This window comes from Triturus cristatus, chromosome 2_2 (assembly GCF_964204655.1).
Source record: "Triturus cristatus chromosome 2_2, aTriCri1.1, whole genome shotgun sequence".
In the NCBI taxonomy this organism is placed as follows: Eukaryota; Metazoa; Chordata; class Amphibia; order Caudata; family Salamandridae; genus Triturus; species Triturus cristatus.
This window is the reverse complement of record NC_140582.1, coordinates 706,809,585-706,837,454: the sequence shown is the minus strand read 5'-3', so window position 1 is coordinate 706,837,454 and position 27,870 is coordinate 706,809,585. Positions and strand designations below refer to the sequence as shown.

General features: G+C 46.5%; 1 protein-coding gene across 1 annotated transcript in view; it reads left to right on the top strand.

Annotated features, from left to right (window-relative positions):
* The first annotated feature begins 662 nt into the window (after positions 1-662).
* Positions 663-27,870, top strand: part of LOC146862667 (uncharacterized) — a 457,539-nt gene continuing 430,331 nt past the window's right edge. The window contains exons 1-2 of the mRNA XM_085641888.1: positions 663-1,096; positions 15,608-15,704. The gene's annotated coding sequence lies outside the window, so the exon portion shown is untranslated. The remainder of the gene's footprint in view (positions 1,097-15,607; positions 15,705-27,870) is intronic.

Here is a 27,870-nt window from a genome sequence, read left to right as displayed (position 1 = left end):
AACCAGTCCCAGAACTGGACTCTTGGAATACACAAGTTCTGTCTGCCAACATTGTACAATATGAAGTGGAAACTTTCAGCAGGGTACCACGATTTATCTAAGCGAGAATGTGGGGTGCCACCCCAGAGGAAACTCAAACCTCTTCTGTGCTCCGGGGGTGGAGCCAATGACTGCTAACTCCAGGTTCGGGAACATGTAAGTTCTGTAACCTGCTAGGAAAAGGGCTGCCGGAAGCCTTTAGAGATGCAGCTGACTGACTACTGAGAAGTGGTTCTGGAGATGCCCTTGCACGAAGCAGACACTACCTAAAACAAGCATTTGCAATGCAATAGGTCTCACATTTGCAAGAGTTTAAGCTATTAGCACTGTAAATGACAATGCCTTTTATCTATGTAAATAAAAGGCAATGACATTTACAATGCCAATAGCTCTAACTTGCGTCAATGCGAGACCAATTGCATTGCAAATGCTTGTTACATCTCTGCCGCATGCGTGTTTCTCTTGCTGGAAATGATGCTGTGCTGGCGTTCTACTGTTACACTAGCCGCCAGCAGGTGGCGTCATAGCTGCTGATCATGAAAGAGTGGACTCGCATAGGTTTCCAGAAGTGTATAAATGTGCGGAGTCCTACACACAAGAGACCCATTAGGATGGTTTCCAGCGAGACACAGCAAGGGTGTGAATGAAGCCGGATGTGTGCCGAGAGCAGCTGCGAGCCCTGTACTGGGAACAAGGATAACATGGATTAAAGTCCCGTAGCCGGGAGTGGTGAAGCCACGCGGTAGCGGGCGTTACAGTGTCTTTCCAGAAGGATGCCAACTCTTCTTCCACACATTATACGCGGGTGGGGACCCTGTCCCATCAGCCACGGCGCCCCACCTTTGCTGGCATCCAGAGGAGGAGGTCACCATTCACTCCCCCACCCGTCCCTCGGTGTACTGAATGGGGTTTCCATGGGGACCCCTTGAATGCTGGTCAGTGTGTGCCGCCCCGGTCGCTGCTGCGTGACTCGTGCTGGGGATGCTGCAACTCGCGGGGCAGCAGAGGGGCGTCAGTGGGCACGGCAGACACCTCCCGCGGTGCGGCTGTTCTAAAGGTATGCTTGCACATTTCTGATTTATTTACTGAGAGTACGGGAGCTTTGGTGATGGGCAGCACCGCTCCCACCGGCAAAGACGATGGGTGGCATGGTGCCAGTGGTGACGGAGGCTACGTGTTAAGTTGTGATGTGGCTGTGCCTTAACGGCCAGAGCTGTCGTCTTTAGACCTAGGGAACCAAGTTCGAGTCTCGGCGTCGACGCGACACCCTATGATTCTGGGCAAATGACGTAATCTCCCCGTGTCTACAAAAATAATGAATGTGTAATAGAAGTGGTGCTCATGTAACAGTAAAACGCTCCAACACCTACTGGGCTAGATCGCGCTATAAAAACCTGCCATAAACACAGGCTGGTAAGAGTAATTCCTTCCACTGTCGCGCGCCCCTTTTACTCACACTCAGGACGGGGGGGGGTGACTATTAACACTAACAGCAGCACAGACTGCGTTGCGTTGATGTTACCTTTATGGATTTGAAAAGACGTGCGCAAAATATTTACTCTTGCTTCTCAGTAGTTCCCGTACGTGACGCCATGCCTGTGAGCTGCAAGTTTTGAATCATCTGCTGTCTGAACATTAACAGGCAAATTTGTAAAACAAAGAGCTACAAATATGTGACTACAATAGTGAAAGGAAACGCGTGTATTTGTACTTATGCGTCCTGTATTGTGTCAAAGTCTGCAATCTTCCGTCAACAGTGTATTTTATAAGGGGCTGTTTGTGCGTATATAAACACGCCTTTATTGGCTGCTGCACATATGAGATAAACAGGATATATCCAGTCACATAAACTGCACTTAAAACAGGCACGATGTGATTGTTAGGAAACTCAGCAATATTTAATAACAAGACGGACCTTTGTATTCTCGACATCTTTCTCTAAGAAATTGTGGTTTATTTTACCATATGCCTTTAGAAGGATACCTATATTCATGCCTGCGCAGTTTACACTGTCGTGTTCATGAAAGCGGCTCCTAACACCCATGGAGCGCCCCGATGTTCTGTTACCTTCCTCCCTGACACTTTTATCCCAGTATGTTGTTCACTAGTGACATCATGTGAATTATAAGGGTGGGATCAAAAGGTGAGTGCAGCGCCAGACCCTGGCATCCGTGTTGTTTACTCTGCATGTCCCTCTGCTGCTAGACTTGAGCACACCTCACTGGCGACGAGCCCGCAAGGGACCACAGGGTGGTACCAGTCACGATCCGTCTCTCTCTCTGGGGGAGCACATCCCTTGCCTGTCTATGCTGTGTGGCCCAGCCAGCCGCCAGCGCACCACCAGTGAGCTTACCAGGCCCCAATCTGACGAAGACGAAGGATATGCAGTCCTACATGTGTGTCCTCGGTGAATGAGCCCTGCCCAACACTTTAGCGAATGGTTCTCTTCAGTCATGATTTGAAAGAATGCGCAAGCCCCAATATGGCAGGCAGGTTCTGCCCAGGGTTGCCTGGCAGTGGTTTCTGCGACGATAGGGCTCCTACAAACCATTGACTCTAACAAGGAAACCAATATTCCTCCACGTGTGGTCATGTTACCCCCATCCTTCTTGTAATTTTTAGGTGTGCAGAAGAAACTCTCCCACTTCATCTTGACTGCTTTTCATGAATGTGGTATGTCTTAGCCCTCTTCCATCCTTCAGAATGACAAGTGCATCATCCTCTTCGCCAACCCACTGAAATCTTTGGGCGACTAGGCTAGATCATTATTTTGTTGCATTGAAAGAGACCACTGGGGCAGAAAAACATTGTGCCTGTAAGTGGACCAAGTCCACAAACTATTCTAGATATTTCTGAACAGAGCACCCTCAAAAGTTATGACTATCTGTGGCATCCATCAGCACATACCTCACCAGTGGTCTTGATGATACAGGCCATTTGCAAACTTGCCAGCGCACACCCTTCTACATATTGAAGATCAGGTTCACGTCAAACCCATCCCTGTTTGTTGATCAGTTACGTTTCTGCAGCCCATTCTGCTTGGACTAAAGATAATACTCTGCAGACTGTCTTTTCTCTAGGGCATTCTCACAAATAGAATCCACACACATTCGTCAATATGACCATAAGATCAGAACCAAGAGACACCAGTGTTAATCTACCTACACAATTCAAGTCACTGAAAATGAAGGACTGCATGCAAATATTGTGGTGTCAGGTATCCTAGCACATCCTGCGGCAAAGCCAACCAAACCATTTTACAAAAGTACGTCAGTCAGTGTGAATACCATCAAAATGCACTGGGAAGATGTCTACCCAACAAAATGTCTGAACTAGTCAACCTAAAGAGACTAGAACACCAATTGCGTGGGCAAAAATCTACTGAAGCAATCCAGGATTTATTAATGGACAACGATGTGTCACAGAGACTACCAGACCCTCAATTGCTAGATTAAACTACTGGGACAAACCTTCTCCGATCTTATAGTCACATACGGTCCTGTGAATGCTATATGACACAAACCAAATCTACCACTTGGCAGTATCCCAGGTGTGCATCTACACCTATGGTGGTTCAGTGGGACATTCGTTACCAACATCACACACAAGAACTATGCATTCCTGCCACACACATTTTTAACGAAAAAGGGAAAAGGGCGTCACCGAGCTGCTGCACCACTGAAGCTCTACACCTCCACACTGTGGATTCAGCCCCCCCAAACCAAGCAACACAAACTTCCAAGCATTTGGTTGTCTAAAAGGGAAAAAAAGCATTAAGCTACACATTGACTGCCCAGTGTAGCCTGTTGTCCTAAGATACCACTGATTGACTCGACCCTTCAAACAAATGTATCCTTTCAAAAGAATACTGATCACACCTGAGGTGGAAAGGCAGATTGAATATTTGCTGATTTGATGTGAGCCTAAGGCTTTTCTGTTTGAGGTTGTCATGCCATGCTGACCTCATTAAAACAGATGCAACCTGGACAGCTTTAGGTATCATTTCCCCCTTTGTATTTCTTGTTTTTATGAGGGAACCATTCAGCTTGAGCTGCTCTCCCTACTTGGAGCCCTGGGATTTTTCACCTGATAGGGTTTATCGAGAAACTTTCACTTTCTGACCCACTCTGTTAGTAAACCACTGGTCAGCAAAAAGTTGTGTTACTCAGCATTAATGTTCGGGCGCTCATCCAATATTTTCCACTGGTGCACACACAACACTGAACGTACCAACAAGCAGGAGAGGAGATGGACTTTCTAGTGTCTTTCAGATCAATATGAAGTGCAACTGCAACTGCACCCTTCCCCCAGAATTTGAATGTAAAGTTGCAAATGGTTGTTTGCTTGCTGAGGTGCTGCTTGGATTATTGTGTGCAGACTCACAATCACAAGTATGGAAAAAGAGGAGGAGTACTTGCTGCATTTCCTACTAACAAACAATGTTGCTTTGCAGCTCTGCAAATTGGTGTATAGCTGGTGCAACCATGTCTGTTGATATTTTTGCAAATTCCACCATTCTTTCAATTTCTTGAATTCTTTAATGCATATATCATCCAGAATTATCAATGATAGGACATTATGAATGGTAAACAGGAGTTCTCACTTTCTTGGTTACCCGAGAATAGGTTGTCCTGAATTCTTATAGCATGTATTCATTTTATATACTATTTTAGTGCATTTAAAACATTAATAAATAATTAGCAGAAACCAGCCTCTCTTAAAAAAACAGAAAATACATTTCATTTGAAACATTCCCTATAGTTAGAATGGGAATGTCTTCTGCATGGTGTTCAATCGTGGTTCCCTACCCTGAGTGCTCAACTATATCTACTATCCTGCTTTTCGATTATGGCAATTGTCTCACACCAATTTAGTGTCTGTCTTGCTTTTCTTCAGAACACCTGAGCCAGACTTCAAAGCACCAGGACACAAAGTAAACACTTTTCAAAATAGGACTCTACACACTTTAGAATACCAAAATACAACATAAACAAAGCTCAAAACTAATTGTAAAGGGGCATATTTATTGCAGCAAGTTCCTATATATAAAATGGCAATAATGCACATCTAAAATAAATGCATATAGTGAATGTATTTACATAAGAATAAATGCATTGAAAGATAACTGCATGTACACAAGAATGAATAATTAAAACTTGGACTACTTCACCAGCTGTCTGTTTAGCTTCATCATCCTTGCCAGCACGAGTGGGGAACCCGTTGGCAGTCTCAGACAGGGAGAGCCTCCACCGGGCAACATACCCCTGGGCAGTGCCTCCACTCCCAGGAGAGTTCCTGTCAAGTGCCTAGACGTCTCCGTCTTTATACTCTTTACCAACATAGAGAGAGACTTTTAGAAGCTCCCCTCTCCCTTCATCTGCACTGCAGATGCTGACTACACTCTGCGTCGAGGTCACTCAAAGGAGCTGGCCAGTAGTTAGAGAGTTAGAGGAAAATGGAGTCAATGGTCAATAGACGATCTCACAATGTATCAATATTGCCCATGTAATTGCATGAAGAATAACAGTGTTCCTTGATATGAATGAGGACCTAGACCGACCCTATGACCTGGAGAGGCATACCAAACATGCTCTCATTTTTCTGTCATGGGCTACTGTCCCTATTGTGGGTTAAGAATGTAGATTAGTGTTGGCAGCATTCTGTGTTTTATGAATCCATAGTTGTGATCAGATCCTTGTTCCTGTGTCTAAGTAGTGCAGTAGTGAGTCCTGGAACTAGGAAGCATCCAGGCTCCCCTAAGCCAATCACATTGGTCTGAGCATTGTGGATCGGCACTCAGATGGATACTAGGGGCATGTTCCACACCAGGCTGTGTAATGCAGCTTGGTGGGGAACATGCAAAGTGCGCATGACTGTTTGGCCGGGCCACAACAGTCGGCCAAGCAGTCATACGCACTTGGAGTGTGCAAAACACTCCTCCCCCTGTGCCCCCAGCCCCGCCCTAACCCAGCTCTGAACCTGCAAAAAAGAAAATGATAATAAGTATGTTATTATCGTTTTATTTTTCCTGGTCAAAGAGCAGTTGGGCGATGCTCCTTTGCCTTAGCGGAGGAGCCGCCCCTGAAGGAGTGGAGGCTTGATGTAATCTTTGCATTTTCCACTTACCCGCCCCTTTTGCATTTGATATACATATTTTAATGCACATATCTTTTATCAATGCATATTGCTTTTAGTATTGCTTCAACATGTATAATATATACCATTTGCTTTATTATAGTTTGATAGTGTACAATACATCAATATAGACGTATTCATATGATTTATAATCCTTTATATAATTAACTGAAGATGCAACAAGATTAATATGTTAATTCTTGCATCTGACATCATTCATTGTGAGGCCTGCTTTTTCAAAATAATCAGAAAAGTAGATTTATGTTGGGGAAGGGTAAGTAAATGGCAGAGAGGACAATGTCCGACTTCCTGGGAGACCTGGGTTGTGCAAGCAGAGCTGTAAACATATTTTGTGAAGATCACAGGCAGGCTTCTCGAGGCAGTTTGACCTTTTGGGCATGCTGGGAAGGCTACAACTAACTGAACTCAGGTACAGAGAACAACCTTTTCAATACCGAACAACACAACTGTTGTTCGACTAAGGTATGCAGGTGAGAAGCCACCTTAGAAACTCATAGAGGCCCCTTTGGTGCTAAGAAAGATTATCTAGGGGCAAGAAAGAAATGGTTGGAGAACAGAGACTGGTCCTAGTGTTTCATGCAATGAAATTCTGAAGGACCATTACGATGTTGCAATTTTTACAAATATTTTGCTTATTAATCACTTTCATTGACAAAACCATACATACCATCCATTCAAATGATCTCCTGCTATAGGGCGTTGATGTTAATAAAGTCCTAAAATATATCCATAGAGTTTAATCTTGAGTGTGTCTATTCATGATGAAAAGAGATTTGGCACTCACTAACAACAAATATTTCTATGAGTCTCACAGAAATGATAGTTTCCCGGAAAGCACCATCCTCATGTAATGCACAGGTGGTTTGTGGGGTGCAGTCCACCAGGTTTCGTGTCTCAAGTTGGTAAGTTTGAGCCTGCACTTTGCCACAGGGTTTAGGAAGCCTGTATTTTTCTTCCTGGGCTGTATTTTGCTTAATATTGCAAAAACAATGTATTAGACCTATTGGTCCATTCTTGTTAAGTTCTGCTTGTCGGCACTAACACAGGTCCTAGCGCTAACATTCAAAGTGTATGTTGTGTGTTTGTGTATGTAGCCTGTGTGGTACAAGCATTGTGTGTATGAGTGACCCAGAGTAATGGAAGCTTGTGGGTCCTTTTCTCAGACAGTGTAAGTGTATTGCTGACGTTCCTGAAACTGGAGGGAGGAGACCTAGACACTAAAAAGGGGACAAAGTAATTCAGCTAGGCCTTTTGCTGAGAGGAGCTGCTAATTAGTCTTCCTATAGTATTGCTATTTGGTAGATAGTGGGTGTGAAGGGTGAGACTGCAGTCTCCCTTTTGTTTTTCCCCTGATCCCTGTTGTTAGCCAAGTGCAGAAATCTCACACCTGTTTGTGCCTCTGTTGTGGATGCTTCATGTTGGAGACTACCCTGCTGTGAGGAGCATCATTCTACACGAAGACTGTGCCTGGAGGGCAACCTTATAAGGACACTTGACATTGGTTTTTAAAGTGCAGATATTGGATACACATGTCCAGTGTTGTTTGACTGTATAAAAGTGGAAGCCGCTCACTGGATTGTTGTTCCAGTTCCAAGTTCTCTTTGAGCATGGAAGGTAGCGCTCCACAGAGTACTCAGAGGACTGCAGTGCAATGAGAGCTGGTGTCTGTCTGATAACTAGTTTCCTAGAGATGAGTGGACATCACCTGAAATCTTGCCTTCCTAGAAGAAGCTCTTCCTCTGATCCAGGGCTGGCTTTAGCGCTGCTGGCACCTGGTGCGACAATCTTTTTTGGCACCATCCTCCTCACCATGACTTCCTCCTCGGATTCTCTCACCACCACAAGGCAAAGTGCCCCTTATCTCACCATAGCCCCTCTCTCACTTACATTTCATTCGTTTTAAAGCACTGTCAAAGGCTGAGTTTTCTAATACACTCAGCTACCCACACAAACTACAGATCTGTTCTTAGTTGCCGGCATATTAACCCTCTGTGCTACTTTATGGTGAATTGAATCAAAACTGCCACTAGACAAAACTCCAATCTCTTTCTCTAGCAGGAACATTAATCACAAGAGTTATCTTGACATTTTTATTGGTGCCTGAAAGCTGGACGGACAAGGAACTCTTGAGCATGTGCTTTTAAATCTTATGATATTGATAAACACAGTGCCCCCCCTGAGCTCAGTGCCCCCCTCCAGGTCAGCACCCAGCTATGCCACACCTGTCGCACCGACCTAAAGCCAGCCCTGCTCTGACCCACAGTGCCTAGACGTCAACCTCCCTGCTACGAGATGGAATGAGCCTGCAAGCCCTGCTGCAGGAGTGACTGTCGAGGAAGTGCAGCAGGATTCCAGTGCTGAACCATTGAAAAATGCAAAATTGTGCAGAAGTGGGGTGTGAGAGAGATGCCGGGGGTGTGCATTGGGCCACTGATATGGACCGAGCCATGGTTGCAGAGAAGGGTGTATTCAAACATAGAGGATGCCCCAAAAAATGGGATCGAAAGTGGGATGCATGGACTAGACATAGGGGGACATTTGTTTATCCCCGACGGTGGAACTATGCTGTAGCTAAACCAGACTACATGATTTATTTAATGCTGGAGAAGAGACACTGGACTGATGTGCCGGGGTGATATTGATGTATGCACATCAACCTGTTGTGTAATGTATCTGACTGTGTTCTCTCCATCTTTGTTTCTTTCTTGGATAAACTGCATTGCTGTGCTTGTTCGATTCAATAAAAAAATGTTTACAAAAACAAAAGATTCCAGTGCTGAGAGGGTATGCTAGGAGATGGAAAACTTCATAGACGTGTCTGTTAACCCTAGGAAGGATGTGTGCAGTCTCTCCAGAATCGCGTTTCCTAGAGGGAACCGCTTATCGGGTAGATGATCTTGCCCCTATGCAGAAAGAGCAATTGCAGCTTACCTTGCTGCCATAACTCAGAACTGTGCAATGGCAGACTTCACAGACATGACCAAGAACTGGGTGTGTGGTGGTCACCGCTCCTGCATTCCCGAAGTGTACCTTGCAGCCCACCTGCTACGCATCACCATGCAACCCAGAAGCAGGTCCAATGCCTGTTGTGGGCACACAGGACTTCAGGCAGCGGCTCCTGCTTCCCAGCCATGCCATGGTTTACCCAGACTGAGGGCTGCAATTACAATTGGAGTGTCTGCTCCCAGAAGTGGGCAGAGAAGCGTGATGCCGGCAGAGATTTGTGTTTTCCTGAGACTGCATTGAGGCATCTTTACTGAACTGAGTGCTATCATTACTGAGTTTAAGTAATCTACACCTGAGCCTTAATTTGTGCTCCACAAGACACTTTGACCTCAGGGAGCCAGCCTAGACTCACCAAAGGAGGAGCACCTGAGTGAAGAGAAGGAGTGGGTGATATGCCATGGTGCAGTAGTCCAAACAACAGTGCATTTGCACCTGCTACTATCATCTGTGTAGTATTTCCTTTTATGTGTGTATATTAATAGTAACTAAGTAAAGCTCTGGATTGGACAACCAGTTATTGCACTTCTGGTTGTTTGTTGAGTTCTGAGCTTCCCCACCTCCCCCCACATTAACTTCTTGAGAAACCTTTGTCTGCTCACAATTGCTACCACCGATGTTCAAGTGATGAAGGGGTTGTACTTGGCCCATTTTGCAGAATCATAATAGGACAGCCCCTACGACATGCAAAGAAAACGACTCTATGCCCCATGGCTGTGGCCCAGTAACCATTGCCTGCCCCATGGCCCACTGAAAAGGGTCTGACACCTATACTATCATAAATATTGAGTCTACAAAACCAATCCTGAAAACCTAAAAGTAGTTGATTAGGATTATAAACTAAATCGAATTATATATTCACGTGAAGCCCAATTACCCAGCTGTTATCATTTATAACGAGCCTGCTCTCGTGTTATATGTTCTATGCTCTTGTGTTATATGTTCTATTTTATTTCTTAAGTGCAACAGACAGAGTGCTGCATGGCATTCATAAACCCTAAAACGAACTTTCCATAAATACATTTAGAGCCTGTTCAACTAAATCTGAAATGGCTGTGCCCTTTCCCCTCAGGAATGTACTTGTTGGATAACCCGTTGGGGTTTTTACCTCATTCAGCTTTGATACTGCTGCTTCAATAAAGCATCTTATAATGAAGCAAAGCCTGATGTTCTTCCAATAAATCCCTTCAGCCATGGTGCTGCACACGTGTAATACATAACTCCTCATTCACAAAGAAGCTAATGTTTAATAGAAAATGAAAAGAATGTTGCGCTCTGAGTTGTGTGCACTTTGGAATTATTTTTTTAAGTTTAAAAATACTCTATTTGGGAAAAGCAATTATCAAACAAGATTAAAAACCGTAATGAATGAATCAATGAATCTCTGCCATTGGTAATGGAACTGGAGCACTCCACAGCCATCTACGGGAATTCATGTTGAGTTGTGAGAGCACATCATGCATGGGTTCAGCTGAACACAGATCAGCTCCTGCACAGGAAAAACATATTTATCCCATTCAATTCTTTGACAACCTCATACTTTATAGTTTACCCCAAAGAGCCTTGTACTTCAAGACCAACACAGAATCCAATTTCTGAGCTCCTCAAACGTCTCCCGTGCTTAATGAAATGCACTTTAGTTTCTGTGAAGGAGAAGATGCCCCAGCGCCCTTAGGAACAGTAAATGTAAAGGCTAGGGCACACTCTATGCACTTCTAAGGAACACTCTATGCACTTCTAGGGTATACTCTATGCACTTCTAGCGCACACTCTATGCACTTCTAGGGCACACTCTGTGCTTCTAAGGAACACTCTATGCACTTCTACGGTATACTCTATGCACTTCTAGCGCACACTCTATGCACTTCTAGGGCACACTCTGTGCTTCTAAGGAACACTCTATGCACTTCTAGGGTATACTCTATGCACTTCTAGCGCACACTCTATGCACTTCTAGGGCACACTCTGTGCTTCTAAGGAACACTCTATGCACTTCTAGGGTATACTCTATGCGCTTCTATGTCACACTCTATGCACTTCTAGGGCACACTTAATGCCCTTCTAGGGCACACTCTATGTGCTTCTTGGCCATGCTCTATGGGCTCCTAGGGTACACTCTATGCGCTTCTATGGCACACTCTATGTGCTTCTAGGACATACTCCATGGGATTCTAAGGCACACTCTATGTGCTTCTCTGGCACACTCAATGCGCTTCTAGGGTATACTCTATGCGCTTCTATGGCACACTCTATGCACTTCTAAGGCACACTCTATGCGTTTCTATGGCACACTCTATGTGCTTCTATGGCACACTCTATGTGCTTCTATGGCACACTTTATGTGCTTCTAGGGCACACTCTATTTGCTTCTATGGTACACTCTATGCGCTTCTCAAGTTTGACTGCTGAGGATGCAGAGCTCTGATGTTTTCCAAATTAGGAGGGACTTGAGAGGTGATGCAGCCATCCTGTGACTTTCTTCCATTGTTAAGAAGCTCATTGGTTTGTTGCCAATTCGTGGTAGATTGAATACAGTTGTTTGCATGCACCCCTGGGCAATCATATCCATGTGCATACGTGCATTTCTATGTATCTACTTACATCGTCGCCTGCTGGAATGTGCAGCAGCTCTAGCTTGAAAGCTGGCATACAAGAAGAGTACAAAGGCCACTCAATTCAAGCTACACTCTATTCACCAAGCAGATAAATCGACTGCCTGATTGTCTGCCTGGTCAGAGGCTCAATGCCTAGACCCAACATTTGAGTTGGAATGCTGAGTCACTGCTGTGTGGAGGCAAAGCAAGAAAAAAGCACCCGATGCAAATAATAATTATAAAAGACTCAGATGCTGTTAGGTTCCATATAGGTACCCTAATATAGGCTCAGGGAGTCACTTAACCTTTCACCTATATTCTCCCTTCCATCACACTATATAACGGTTCTTAGTACTGACCTTTTAGCTAGTTACAGTAATGTCCAAAGATGACATGGGGTTTTCTCCGAAAAGCTTAAGCCTCATTCATTATGCATGAGCATTCTTGGAATCACAGCAGGCCTACCATCTCCTTCATAAAAGCTACGTATAAGTGTAATTCCTTCCGTCATCCCAGTCCGACATGACACAGCAAGGTATATCCACAGAGGGTACCACTTTGGGTATATATAAACATCATCTCTTGTTGAGATGGTCAGAGGAGAAAAGGACTTGCATTTTGACACACTGACGCGAGACCCTGAGGCTCCTGCACGCAGACACTCCAGCTCACAGTGGTCTGACAGGTGTCCCTCTCAATACCAAGTACAGGGTCCCACAGTCTCTCTCTTGAGGTAATGAGGTTGACTTTATCCTTAAGGAATTCTTGGCTTTACACCCACATACATGATAGGTACACTTAGGTACATCTAGTTAGGGACGTATCATAGGAGTATGCATTCTACTGTCATGTATTTTATATACTTGCCTGTATTCATTGGTTTAGCACGATGGTAGAAATCTACCATCCTTTTACTCTGTTAGTGCTTATACTCATTTAGATCTGTCACTGTCTAATGGTTGTTTCAGAACACATATTTGGCACTAAAATGTCGATGGTTCAATAAATGCTAATTGAGAAACGTCCCTACCATTTATTCTGTGTATCTCTCTGAGACAAAGTGAGCATGAGTGACTGAGCGAAAAGGAGTACACTGTTTTCCACGATCCCCGATGGGACAGGGTTGTCATGTTCGATAGTTGCCAAGAACTATTCTCTCCTAGGTAAGAGGGGTTTCTAGTGGCACTGTGAGCTAGCTGGTATACAGGCCAACATATTCGATAGGGGCGTCTAGAATCAGTCTGACTTTATTCCTACAGTATATGTTGTCTAAACGTGCAGATCCTATGTAGGTTTATAAGAACTACACGACAATGCCTACAGTAGAAAAATGAGCAAACACAAATTTAAGACAAACATTACGATTGTGAGAAGCTGTTATATTGGCAGGCATAAAAAGAAAGTTAATGAGAACACCCATGTACGTCCAACAGCAGGCATGCAAGCTACCTCACCTGCAGAGAGTGCATGACAAAAGATGACTGGCTGTCAAAGTAGTAGAATGTTAAACACTTAATTAACTAATATTAACGTTATGGCTCACTCTGTTTTCAATCAGTAGTAAGCAAAATGAGTCTTTTTCTTTCTTCCTCCTATTTTCATTCAGATAGAAATCCACCTATAAACTAAAAAATAAGTCTGCATTTTACCAAACCTTATTTTGAGTATCAATTGTTTGGGGTTAGGGTGGTCAAAGATGTAATTACCCACCGTGACTACCCCCTGTACTAATCCTGCCGCTTTGTCTCTCTATTCAGGCACACCTGGGTGCAGGTAGGACCCGTCGGAGGTGTTGCTTCTCTGTCTCAAGAAGCCGGAGTTGAGGGGGGGGGCGTGGCTGATACGCCGCAAGATGGCCACGGCTTAGTGAAGCTCTGCGTTTCAACCGTGAACCAGCGTACCTAGGAGCAGCAGTACTTGCCTCAGAGGGTAATTAAGTGGGGGTTTAGATCACGTGAACGTCGGGGTGCAGGTATTTTTTTCTTTTTGACTTCTGTTAAGCCGTTTTTGATGCTGTTTTCCCCAGAATCGCGTTTCTCTCAGGCTTGGTGGTCGCAGCCACCATTTTCTTTATTGCGGTATGCAGCGGTGAACGGCTCTTTCCCCTGCTGACGCGCTACCTCAACCAGCATTCCAGCTATGCATTGTCAATGTTTTAGGGCTATTTTCAGCACATATTCTCTTTAGTTTGTAGGCAGTGCACAGTTTTTTCATTCCTTTTTTTTAAAGTTAATCTCTACTGCCGATTTCTAGCCTCTCTGACTGCTTGGCACACCTGTTTTGCTGTTAGATGGACCTCTTCTGCTTTTCCTGCACCACCAGTTCTTAAGGCATCACCTAAACATAAGGACTGTCAGGTTGGCATCCAACGGAGGGGATATTGGTGTTTTCTCTTCACCTCATTCAAACCGTATTGGATTTACTTTGGTGCTCTGTGTATATTGGTTTGCCCCTAATATTAGTGTGTCACTTTTGGCTTTGTTACATTCAGTGCCATATTTTTCTACTTCATAGGGAGCCCTCCACCTCATCTGGTCAAAAGACTACATCTACAAACATGTTATCTGTTCGTAAAGACTCCATTACCACTTCTAAACGCCAAAAAAGGAGCCCTGCTCCCCTACAAAGTCACCATTGCCTCTAACTCTTGATGACCTTATGGAGGAAAAAAGCTTTTGAAACCCTTTGTTATCGACACCAATGCTACTCTTTAGAGACTGGAGGAGAAATGGACTAGTTTAGAGTCCAGAGTTTCGGTGGTGGAGCAAAAGATTAGCGATGCTCAGGATGTGGCCACTAAAATTGACGCTAAGTCCAAAGAAATAGTTCTCCTTAAACAGCAAACGGAGGACTTGGAGAATCGCAACAGATGCAATAACCTCAGAATTTATGTAATTCCTGAAGGGGCAGAAGGAACTGATATGCTTGCCTTTCTTAAGATTCATATTCCTAAAATAGTTGGTCTTAAAGAGGGTACTGATCTTAATTTGCAACGTGCGCACCACATTGGCCCAAAATCTGGGAATCCATCTTCTTTGTCTTCAGCCAGCCACTCTAGAGGGAATATTGTACTTTTTGGGGAATTTACTAAATTGTTAATGGTACTATCTGCGGCTAAGCAGAGAAAACAAATGCTGTGGTCTGGTCAGAGAGTTTTTTTCTCCATGGATGTGGCTCGTGCTACTGCCACTTTTCGTAAGGAGTTCCTTTCCTTTCGTCCTGCTCTTCATTCCATGGATGCCAGATATGGTCTAGTGCATACCTGTTTTTTCAAAGTCACCTACAAGGAAAGGTCCTTTTCATTTGACTGCCCAGAGGATTTAAGCCACTTTATTTTTCGCCACTAAGGTGAAGAGATGGACTTCGGGAAATCCTTAACATAGACTTGTCTATTATATTTCAGTTCCTATGCCCACAACATGTTTTCAATTTTCATGAACTGATATTCATTGCCTTAATTTGCATATTTTTATTTTTTATTTTTTTTATTTTACAGAGTTTTATATAGTGCGAACTTGACCCGAAGGTATCGGAGCGCTTTACATAGCACCAGTTGCGTTGCATGAGGACATATTCGTTTTTTTGTTAGGCACGGGGAGATTAAGTGATTTGCCCAGAATCACAGGATGTTCAGCATCATTGCCGAGACTCAAACCAAGTTCCCTAGATTCGAGGTCGACCGCCCTAGCCGTTAGGTCAGCTCCTCTTTAACTTGGTGGTTATTGCGTGTTTGCCTTTTTCTGGCTGTTCTACCCAAACAACTTTGTGGTTTCTTTTTTAATTTCAGTTTTTTCTTTTTCTTTATCTTTTTACAGATGTCTCTTGTCTAGCACAGATTCCCCTCCTCGGGGTGTCCTATTCCCTGTGCTTCCCTGCCTAGTCCCAGTGTTTATAGTCCCTCTTCATATGTTGGTAAGTGTCATTCTCTTTAATGGATATGCATGTTTCCTGTTTATTGCATCACTTATTCATCTGGTTTAACTCTTTGTACTATCTCTTTTAACTGCTGTTCCTTGCTCTATATATAGCTATTGTTTTCTTTTTGTGGTTCGCTGTCGTTCTCCTTTGAGTTCACTGACTCTGCTGTCCATCTTTCTTTTCACACGTCCCCGCCTCTCCATGTCTTTCCTTTCACACTAGTTGTTTATCTTGACTGAAGTTCCTCGGCTTTTTGTCAACTTTTCTTCTTTAACAGTTCATACCTTCTTTTCTTCTCTCCTTTCTGTACTAGTTAATCTTTGGTCCTTTTTTCACCTTTTATAATTTGACTTGCAGCTCTTCTCTTTTCTTTCTCTTTTCTTTTCTGTTTTTCTTTTCTTCTCCTTAATATTCTTTTCTCTCTCCTTGTTTTTTCTCCTTTCAAAAATCTGTTTCCTGTTCATATTTTTATTGCACTTTTTTTTACATGATGGCTTGATATTTTTGCATGGTGAATTCATATTGTTATCAATTTTAGACTGCTGATGGTGTTTCCTAATGCCTTTCCCTTCTCCCTATGACTGGCAATGTCCGTATTGTGTCTTGAAATGTGAAGGGTTTACGCAACACCATTAGAAAACAAAGAGTGCTTGCTCATCTATCTAGACTACAATTTAAGAATGCAATGTTCAAGGAAACTCATCTTACTGAAAATTGTATTAGCTCTCTTAAAAAACATTGGGTGGGTCATGTTTATTGGTCCCTGTTGGACCTGCGATGGGCAAGCCCAGCACAAAGGGGGGTAGCTTGGCTCGAGTGACAAGGCGGTAGAAGGCTGTTGTGTTAAGCCGGCTATGACCAAATAATAACTCCCTGCACACCACATAAAAAGAAGGACACCACACCACTGTTATAGAAAAATACGTTTCGTTTATGTAAAAGTTCTCTGGGTTGGAAGAAGTTCAATTAGTTAATCACATTCACCTTTCTTACATGGGTTTGATTAGCTGTGTACTGGTTGCGTAGGAATAAATGGTTGGACTCTAATAAATAAATATACTGGATAAATATCAGGATTCAATACATTTGGAATAAATATCAGCAATGACTGGAATAAATATCAGCAAAACATCACAGTTGCATAGCAAGTTAGATACCGATCGTTTCACATAAATATCTCAGGGTCATACTGGTATCGCTGCCACCAATTAATCACTTTCAGGGTAAACTCATTTAGATTGCCATTTAATGCGGAATGCGCGCTCTTACAGTTTTTGAAGTGTTCACGGGTTCGGGCTCTCTGGGCACAAGATACTCGTGATAATCCTTTAGTTGCACTTAAAGCATATTGCGCGTCTATCTGGAAGATAAAGACATACAATGACTACGGCAATTACACTCCGCGGCCAGCCGGTTTAATACTACTGCGGCCGGAGGAGTCTGTGCGCTTCTGTCAACGCAGGCGGGGTCTCCGAAGGCGGCTTCAGTTCACGAGTCCTCAGACCGTCGAACGGGCTGCCGGAGGGGTCAAACTACCTGCGCGCACAGTTCAAAATTGGAGCCGCACCTCAGTCCCGGAACAATGCGGCAACTTCAGGGGAAGAGACGGTCCCACCTCACTTTAGCTGCGCCAGTAAGCGCTCCAGTCAGTATGGCCCTTCTCCCAAGGGCGAAGGGGGGTTCCAGGGGCTCCGCGATCCTCCCTCCGATCTCACTCACGGGGGGGGGGGGCTCCCGCCCACAACAACAGTCCCCAAGTCACTCGGGCAGGGCAGAGACGGTACTCTCGCCCAAATGAAGGCCAGCCTTTCCCCGCCCCAGCGCAGCACCTCACCTTCTGTCCACGATCAGCGCTTCGACGGCGGTGGGTTCGGAGACGTCCGAACGCCCGCCAGGAGGCACTTAAGTTGAAGGGGCCCTGTCAAGGGTCGCAGTCGCGATCTCACCACTGGGGGAGGCGGGGAGGCTCTAACTATGGCCAAAGTCTCTGAGGGGCAATTGGGCACTCGCTGGCCAGGCGCTGAAGGTGAGAGGTCACTGCTCGCGCTTCTGACTGGAACGCCAGTCAGGGTCCACGCCAACAACCTCGGCTGTACTTCTGCCTGCGCTATCAGCTGCCTCAGGGGGGGGAGAACAGGGCAGGTGTCAATCTGGTGTCAAGTCCTCTTCTATGTTTCTTCTCTTCTCCACTTTTTCTCTCATCATGGCCGCCAGGGACTGGGCCTTTTATAGCCAGTGCCCTGGGGTGCCAGCACGAGCCAGAAGGTTCTAGAACCTTCCCTGGCTGTGTCAATGACATGGCCCTTCCAAGGTGTCTTTTTGGTCATTAGGAGCCACCATACTGGGCTTCCTAAGGCAGCCATTTTGTGTACTTGTAACTTCTGAGGGGATTCCTGTCAGGTTTGCAGGTTACACAGAGTGCGCCAAAACCTCCAAAGGGTCAGAGGTCAGAAGGACTCCAATGGGAGTCACTCTTATAGGGGACAATGGTGTCCACCATTTTAGGGTTGACAACCTCAGTGTGTAATGCCACCGGTTCCGTCAGGCGCCTTGTACATAGGTGCCAGGAACTTGGTGAGCAACTGAGCGTCAAGGAGCATCTAGCCCCATGGGACAACACACAAAAAGGTCCTGGTAGACAAATAAAAAGCGACAAATTTTAGGAGGCACGGGGGAACAAAATAAATCATGGTGTGAGGGGACTCTCAGAAGCAGACAGGTCTAACACGCGTCCCCCCAGCTGAAAGTGGGGAGAGCTACCCAACCCCTTGGGAGTCCTCAACACTAAGGCGGAAATACCTGGAGAGACAGTCTGCATTGGCGTGGTCAGCTCCGGGCCGATGTTCCACCTGAAAGTCCATTCCCTGTAGGGAGATAGACCACCTCAACAGTTTTGGGTTTTCCCCCTTCATCTGCATGAGCCAACGAAGGGGTCGGTGGTCTGTCTGAACCAGGAAGTGCGAACCAAACAGGTATGGTCGCAGCTTCTTCAGTGCCCAGACCACCGCAAAGGCTTCCCGCTCAATGGTACTCCATCTCTGTTCCCGGGGAAGTAGTCTCCGTGACAGGAAGATCACGGGCTGATCCAGACCCTCTTCATTGAGTTGCGATAGCACCGCCCCAATGCCAATGTCGGATGCATCTGTCTGGACAATGAATTCCTTCGAGAAGTCTGGAGCCTTCAAAACTGGAGCGTTGCACAATGCCTGTTTCAGAGTGTCGAAGGCTCGTTGGCAAGCCTTGGTCCAGATGACTCTCCTGGGTTGCTTCTTGGCCGTGAGTTCAGTAAGGGGAGCCACGATAGTGCCATACCCCTTCACGAACCGTCTGTAGTAACCTGTGAGGCCCAGGAAGGCTCGGACCTCAGTCTGGGTCTTGGGGGGTTCCCAGGCCACGATTGCCTCAATCTTTGCCTGAAGGGGTTGCACCGTTCCCCGGCCCACCAAGTGACCTAAGTACACCACCGACCCCTGCCCAATCTGACACTTGCTGGCCTTGATCGTCAGACCAGCTTGTTCCAGGGCCTGGAGAACGTCTTGCAGGTGCTGCAAGTGATCCTCCCAACTGCTACTGAAGACAGCAATGTCGTCAAGGTAAGCAGCAGAGAAGGTTTCCTTCCCAGTGAGGATCATGTTCACCAGCCGCTGGAAGGTTGCAGGAGCGTTCTTGAGCCCAAAGGACATCACACAGAACTGGTAGTGTCCATCAGGTGTGGAGAAGGCTGACCTTTCCCACGCTCCACCAGTCATAGGAATCTGCCAGTACCCTGCTGTGAGGTCAATGGTACTCGGATATTGGGCAGCTCCCAACCGGTCAATTAGTTCATCCGCCCGAGGGATCGGATGAGCATCGGTCTTCGTGACCGAATTAAGTCCTCGATAGTCCACGCAGAATCGCAATTCTGGCGTGGTGCCAGGTGGTGCAGCTTTAGGAACTAAAACCACCGGGCTAGACCAAGGGCTATTTGAAGGTTCAATAACTCCGAGCTCCAGCATCTTAGCTACTTCACTTCGGATGCTGGCCTTCACCTTGTCCGACAGCCGGTAAGACTTAGACTTCACAGGTGGGCTGTCGCCGGTGTCCACGTCATGAACACACAGATGGGTCTTACCCGGGACAAGGGAGAACAGAGGAGAGAATGACCCCAGGACCTGGCGGCATTCCTCCTGCTGCTCCGGAGTTAGGGATGGTGAGAGTTTCACTCCCTCCAATGACCCATCCTTTTCTTGAGACGCCAACAGGTCGGGGAGAGGCTCAGTGTCCTCTTCCTCCGATCCATCAGTCACCAGGATCAACATGACTTCGGGCCTCTCATAGTGGGGCTCGAGGCGATTGGCATGCAGCACCCGACGTGGATGCCGTGGGGTCTTGACGTCCACCAGGTAGGTAGACTTGCCCATCTTTTCCAATACCTCATATGGGCCTGTCCAACGGTCCTGAAGAGCGTTTAGCTCTCCCGGTTCCATCACCCACACCTTCTGTCCAGGCTCACGCTCCACTGGGTGAGCGTTGTGGTCATACCACGCTTTCATCACTGCCTGGCTGGCTTCCAAGTTGTCAGAAGCTTGCTTCCACAACTTAGCCATTTGGCTCCGGAAGGCCAGCATATAGCTCACCACGTCCTGGGGAACTTTCCGGGGAGACTTTTCCCATGAGTCCCTCACCAGGCTGAGAGGTCCACGTACAGGGTGCCCATACAGAAGCTCGAAGGGGCTAAAGCCCACTCCCTTCTGTGGCACTTCCCTGTAGGAAAAAAGTAAGCAGGGTAGGAGGACGTCCCATTTCCTCCGCAGGCTTTCGGGTAGACTTCTGATCATACCCTTCAACGTCTTGTTGAACCTTTCCACAAGGCCATTGGCCTGTGGGTGATAAGGAGTGGTGAACCGGTAGGTCACTCCACACTCCTTCCACATTGCCCGCATGTATGCTGACATGAAGTTGGTCCCCCTATCAGACACAACTTCCTTGGGGAAACCCACTCGGGTAAAGATCCCCATCAGGGCCTTTGCCACCACCGGTGCAGTGATGGTTCTCAGAGGAATTGCCTCTGGATACCTTGTGGCATGATCCACCAGTACCAGGATAAACCTGTGACCGGATGTTGTCAGTGGATCTAAGGGCCCAGCAATGTCGATGCCCACCCTTTCAAAGGGGGTGCCAACGACGGGAAGTGGTTCCAGGGGAGCCTTCAGCTTCGTCCCTGTTTTCCCACTGGCTTGGCATGACACACACGACCGACAATATGCGTCGGACGCCACCCTCATTCGAGGCCAATAAAAGTGGGGGACAAGCCTGGCAAAGGTCTTGTCCTGACCCAAGTGTCCTGCCAAGGGAATCTCATGAGCCAACTCTAACAGGAAGGCTCGGTAACACTGTGGGACTACCAGGGCCCGTGACAATCCGTGCACTGGCGCCCTGGGTTCACTGTAGAGGAGGCCATCCTCCCAGTAAATACAATAGTTCCCAGACTCGTTACCCGCTGCTTGGGCTTCAGCCTGTTGCCTCAGACCCTTGAGGGTGGGACATTCCCTTTGTCCCCTGCTCAGTTCCTCCCTGGACAAACCTCCCTCCACTCGCCAATCAGCGGGGATAGGTAAGTTCTCCAACGGAACCATGTCCTCCTCCGTGGACTCCGGGTCCACCTCCGTAGGTGGCCTATCCGTCTCACGGGGCACGGACGTCGAGGCAGGCTCCTCCTGTCCTCGGCATGCTCCCTCATCAGCAGCTACGGGGTGGGCCATTGTTCCAGACTCCGACCCCTGCGACTTCTCCTCCCGAGCAGTTGCCGACCTGGTACTCACACAGGCCCAATCAGGTGTACCCAGCATCTCCGAATGAGTCCGGTATTCCACCTCCTTCCAAGCATTGTGCTCCATATCATTGCCCAGCAAACAATCGACTGGCACGGCGGGGCTTACGGCGACTCGAAGTGGACCTGCAACCCCTCCCCACTCAAAGGGAACCTCAGCCACAGGATAGTGGCCCATTCTGCCGTCAGCCAGTGCGGCTGGATGAAGTACGCCCGGAACCACCTGCTCCGAGGACACCAGTTGACTCCTTACCATAGTCATACTGGCTCCTGTATCTCTCAGAGCTTCCCCTCTATGGCCATTGATGGTGACCCACTGCCCATACTTGGTAGTATTCGAGGGCACCTGGATCTTTGGAACCATCTCCCGATCACCCAGGGACACTAAGGTGACTCCCGCCCACTCCCTTCCCTCACTTAAGGGCATCTCCTCCCCGAGCGCTACACTAGCGACTCCCGGGGCCTTTCCTCCAGCGGGAGGGGGTGGTCTCTTTGGGCATTTCGGGTCTCCTTTGTAATGTCCAATACCACCGCACTCAAAGCAATGGACAACCCTTGGCTGCTGACTCTGGCCAGGGTTAGGGTTCTTCTGCGGGTTAGCCTTAGGGTTGGAAAAGGTGTTTTTCCCCTTAAAGTTATTTTGGGGGCCTTTGGAGAACTCCTGTTTCTTGTTATCTCCCCCCTCTTTCCTTAGGGGAGCGCCCTGTCCGGACTTCTGAGAATCTCCTCCAGTCCCCTTCGTGGACACTAGGGTACTTGCCCAAATGTCCGCCTCCTCAGCAAGCTTACGGGGGCAAGTAAGTTTGCTGTCTACCAGGTGTTGCCTCAGCTCTGGAAGGCATTTCTCGAGTAGATGCTCTTTGAGGATTAAGTCATACAACCCTTGATAGTCCTCCACCTCACTACCTTGGACCACCCTTCCAGGGCTTTCTTGGCAAAATCCAGGAAGTCAACCCAATTTTGTGAGCTCAGCTTGTGGCTACCCCTAAACCTTTGCCGGTATTTCTCCGGGGTCAACCCAAACTTCCTAATGAGTGCCACCTTCATGGCGGGGTAGTCTACCTGTTCCTCCCGGTCTAGGGCCAATAGGGCATCCCTTCCTGTCGGAGGCATGTACCGGTATAATCCACCACCCCAGTGCTTCTCATGGATCCCATGGGCTCTTAAGGAGACCTCATAGGCTGCCAGCCACTTGGCTATGTCGTCCCCAGCGGAATAACTGGCGACTACGTCCTTTGGTAAATGGGGCCTGGGCTCCCTGGCAATTTCCTTGGACTCAACACCCCCCGGAGTATTGTTAATGGTCTTGAGGTCGAGTTCTCGTAACTTGAACTCATGTTCCATCCTCCTCCCTTCCATCTCCAGCTTGGCCAACTCCCACCTTAACTGTCTTTCCTCTCTCCTGTCGGCTAACTCGGTTTCTGATAACCCTCTTGATGACACACTACTGCCCTCCCGTGAGGCTACCTTGGGGCTGATAGACATCGCACCCACCCCCAGGGGACATTCTGTAATCATCTCCCTGACAGTTTCCCTGTCTGATTCCTCCTCCTCTACCGTTCCCTCCGTGTGTGCTTCCACCCAGGCTCGCAGACTAGTACGGAGCTCCTCTCTCTTGGCTCCTCGCCTAACGAACACTCCCATTTCCTGACAGAACTCCCTGAGCTGTGCCACAGTATAGGTCTCCAGCTCTGACATTTTGAATTCCATTTTTGTCAGTTGAAAGTGTGGACCACCACCCCGAAGTAGGTTATGAAGATAGGAACTTTCTCTGAGGATCACCTCCACCCACCTCCAGGAAAGAATTTAAAAAAACAAAATCACAGAATTAGAAGGCCGCTGGGAGAATACTCCGGGTGTGTACCTGTGATGCACACTGAATTATTATGAGGTTCACAACAGCATGGCTCGTAATCCCAACCGCTGCCACCAATTTTATGTTGGACCTGCGATGGGCAAGCCCAGCACAAAGGGGGGTAGCTTGGCTCGAGTGACAAGGCGGTAGAAGGCTGTTGTGTTAAGCCGGCTATGACCAAATAATAACTCCCTGCACACCACATAAAAAGAAGGACACCACACCACTGTTATAGAAAAATACGTTTCGTTTATGTAAAAGTTCTCTGGGTTGGAAGAAGTTCAATTAGTTAATCACATTCACCTTTCTTACATGGGTTTGATTAGCTGTGTACTGGTTGCGTAGGAATAAATGGTTGGACTCTAATAAATAAATATACTGGATAAATATCAGGATTCAATACATTTGGAATAAATATCAGCAATGACTGGAATAAATATCAGCAAAACATCACAGTTGCATAGCAAGTTAGATACCGATCGTTTCACATAAATATCTCAGGGTCATACTGGTATCGCTGCCACCAATTAATCACTTTCAGGGTAAACACATTTAGATTGCCATTTAATGCGGAATGCGCGCTCTTACAGTTTTTGAAGTGTTCACGGGTTCGGGCTCTCTGGGCACAAGATACTCGTGATAATCCTTTAGTTGCACTTAAAGCATATTGCGCGTGTATCTGGAAGATAAAGACATACAATGACTACGGCAATTACACTCCGCGGCCAGCCGGTTTAATACTACTGCGGCCGGAGGAGTCTGTGCGCTTCTGTCAACGCAGGCGGGGTCTCCGAAGGCGGCTTCAGTTCACGAGTCCTCAGACCGTCGAACGGACTGCCGGAGGGGTCAAACTACCTGCGCGCACAGTTCAAAATTGGAGCCGCACCTCAGTCCCGGAACAATGCGGCAACTTCAGGGGAAGAGACGGTCCCACCTCACTTTAGCTGCGCCAGTAAGCGCTCCAGTCAGTATGGCCCTTCTCCCAAGGGCGAAGGGGGGTTCCAGGGGCTCCGCGATCCTCCCTCCGATCTCACTCACGGGGGGGGGTTCCCGCCCACAACAACAGTCCCCAAGTCACTTGGGCAGGGCAGAGACGGTACTCTCGCCCAAATGAAGGCCAGCCTTTCCCCGCCCCAGCGCAGCACCTCACCTTCTGTCCACGATCAGCGCTTCGACGGCGGTGGGTTCGGAGACGTCTGAACGCCCGCCAGGAGGCACTTAAGTTGAAGGGGCCCTGTCAAGGGTCGCAGTCGCGATCTCACCACTGGGGGAGGCGGGGAGGCTCTAACTATGGCCAAAGTCTCTGAGGGGCAATTGGGCACTCGCTGGCCAGGCGCTGAAGGCGAGAGGTCATTGCTCGCGCTTCTGACTGGAACGCCAGTCAGGGTCCACGCCAACAACCTCGGCTGTACTTCTGCCTGCGCTATCAGCTACCTCAGGGGGGGGAGAACAGGGCAGGTGTCAATCTGGTGTCAAGTCCTCTTCTATGTTTCTTCTCTTCTCCACTTTTTCTCTCATCATGGCCGCCAGGGACTGGGCCTTTTATAGCCAGTGCCCTGGGGTGCCAGCACGAGCCAGAAGGTTCTAGAACCTTCCCTGGCTGTGTCAATGACATGTCCAAGGTGTCTTTTTGGTCATTAGGAGCCACCATACTGGGCTTCCTAAGGCAGCCATTTTGTGTACTTGTAACTTCTGAGGGGATTCCTGTCAGGTTTGCAGGTTACACAGAGTGCGCCAAAACCTCCAAAGGGTCAGAGGTCAGAAGGACTCCAATGGGAGTCACTCTCATAGGGGACAATGGTGTCCACCATTTTAGGGTTGACAACCTCAGTGTGTAATGCCACCGGTTCCGTCAGGCGCCTTGTACATAGGTGCCAGGAACTTGGTGAGCAACTGAGCGTCAAGGAGCATCTAGCCCCATGGGACAACACACAAAAAGGTCCTGGTAGACAAATAAAAAGCGACAAATTTTAGGAGGCACGGGGGAACAAAATAAATCATGGTGTGAGGGCACTCTCAGAAGCAGACAGGTCTAACAGTCCCCCACTAAGGAGAGAAAAATGTGGTGACACTATTTCACAAGTCTCTTTCTTTAACTATAGAAAAGGAGGAGAGGGATGCTGATGGCAGATGACTCCTTCTCTACCTTGTTATTAATGGTACCCTCTTTTCCCTACTTATCATTTACGGTCCCACTGGTCTAAATGCACAGTTTTGGCAATCCATGCCACATATCCTACATTCCTTTTATAACTCCAATCTCTTGGTGGGTGGAGACTGTAATCAGATTGTGGACCCTCTCATAGACAGGAAATATTCCTCTAGATATATCCCCAATAATATGCAAAAATCCTTTACAAACACTATTCATTCAAGAGGCTTGGTGGATGCCTGGAAAATACATAACCCAGACAATTTGGAATTCATTTTTTACTCTCCCACTCAAGATCTAGAATTGATTACATTTTTGTGACTCCTCAACTTCTCATTAACCTAACTCATGCCGAAATTGGTTCAATACTTGTATCCGATCATGCGCTGGTCTGTATTGATATAGATCTTTCATTTGAATCCTCTAAATCTCGTAGGTGGTTTTTAACAATTTTTTACTTAAAGTTCCTATTTTTGTGGAGTAATTCAAAAGCTTTCTATTAGAATTTTTTCATATCAACACTAGCCCAGACATACCATTTCCCACTGTACGGGATGCTTTCAAAGTGACGGCCAGGGGATTTATCATCCATTATGTGGCTGTCAAGAAGAAAAAACTTCTCAAGGAGCCTTCATCTTTATTATCATCTATTAAGCAACTCGAGCATGCTTATTACACTTCTAATAATGGGGATACTCTTAAACAATTAGTTCAGGCTAAATTGAACTTTAACAAAAAATCAACTGAGGAGGATTCTGGGATGTTACTAAAGATCAACTCTACATTTTACGGCGGACGCAATATAGCAGGTTAACTGCTAGCAAATTATCTGAAAGCCAAATCCCAAAAATCCAAAATAGTGAACATCATAGATGATAAAGGTACTATTCATATCAAAGATGAAGAGATATTACAGTGTTTCACAGAGTTTTATAAAAACATATTTACCCCTGAGTCCTATCCTTCGGACATTGCCTTGGATTCTTTTTTTGACTCTCTTCCTCCCCGTTCTTCCCCCCCTCCTGACTGTTCCTTTTTGGATCAAGACTTATCTCTTTCTGAGATTAAGGTAGCTTTAGCTCAATTACCTAGGGACAAAGCTCCTGGCCCTGATGGCTTTGCAGCTGAATTTTACTCTTGCTTCTCTCAGATTCTTCTCCCACATCTCCTCTCTCTTTTTCAGCACTTCATCTCTCATATTGAGGCTTGTGGCATTTTTTGTGAAGCAATGATCTGTTTGATTCCAAAGAAGGACAAAGATCCTTCCACTTGTGCTAACTGTTGTCCTATTTCTTTAATAAATCTAGATGGCAAGATCTTTGCCAAAGTGCTGGCCCTTCGCCCTAATCAGGTTATTGCGATTTGATTGGTGTAGAACAAATGGTGTTTGTTAGGGGTAGAACCTTTGCTAATACCTCCAGAACATTTTTAAACATTATACATCTTGCTTCTAAGAGTTCCTCTCCTTTAGCAGCCATCACTCTAGATGAAGAAAAGGCCTTTGATCACCTTCATTGGCTTTTTATGATGCAGACTCTCAAATGGCATGGTTTTGGTCCTGTTATTATGTCTTTTATACGTTTGCTTTATTCCTCTCTGGCTACCTTGGTCTTTGTTAATGGATCTCAATCCCCATACTTTACTTTTCAAAGGGGCACACGCCAAGGCTGTCCCCTTTCCCCTTTTTATATTATCCCTTGAACCTTTTCTTCAATCTTTATGACACTCTCCTCTTTTTCGGGGTTTTCTTCACAAAACTACTGAAATCAAATTCAGCCTATGCTGATGACATTTTGTTATATGGTTCCGATCCCTTAGTTTCCCTACCTGCTTTCACAGACCTTCTATCTTCCTATGCTATCTTGTCGGGTTATACATTAAATTTTACAAAATCAAAGGTTCTCCCGCTAAATGAATTTTGCGTAAGAGACATGTATGTAGGAGAGGGTTTTAAATGGAACTCTAACTACATCATCTGTTTGGGGGGTCAAATATTTTTCCTCAATCATTAAAATGGTTCAACTTAATTTGGATGATGTCCTTCTGAAAGGGCTTCATATGTCGGGGAAGTTGACCCCCCTCTACCTATTTTGGTGGGGTAGGCTGAACGCAATTAAAATTATGATGCTCTCTGTTATCAATTTTTATCTGGCCATGCTACCAGTGAAGCTCCTTTTAACATTTTTTAAAACCCTTAATAATACTCTAAGTAAATTTCTATGGAACAATCGGAAAGGCCGAATTACTTTGTCTTCTCTATCTGCACCTAAGGATAGGGGTGGTGTCAATTTTCCGAACTTTTGACAATACCATTCTTCTTTCCTAATACGTCAAATTTTACCCC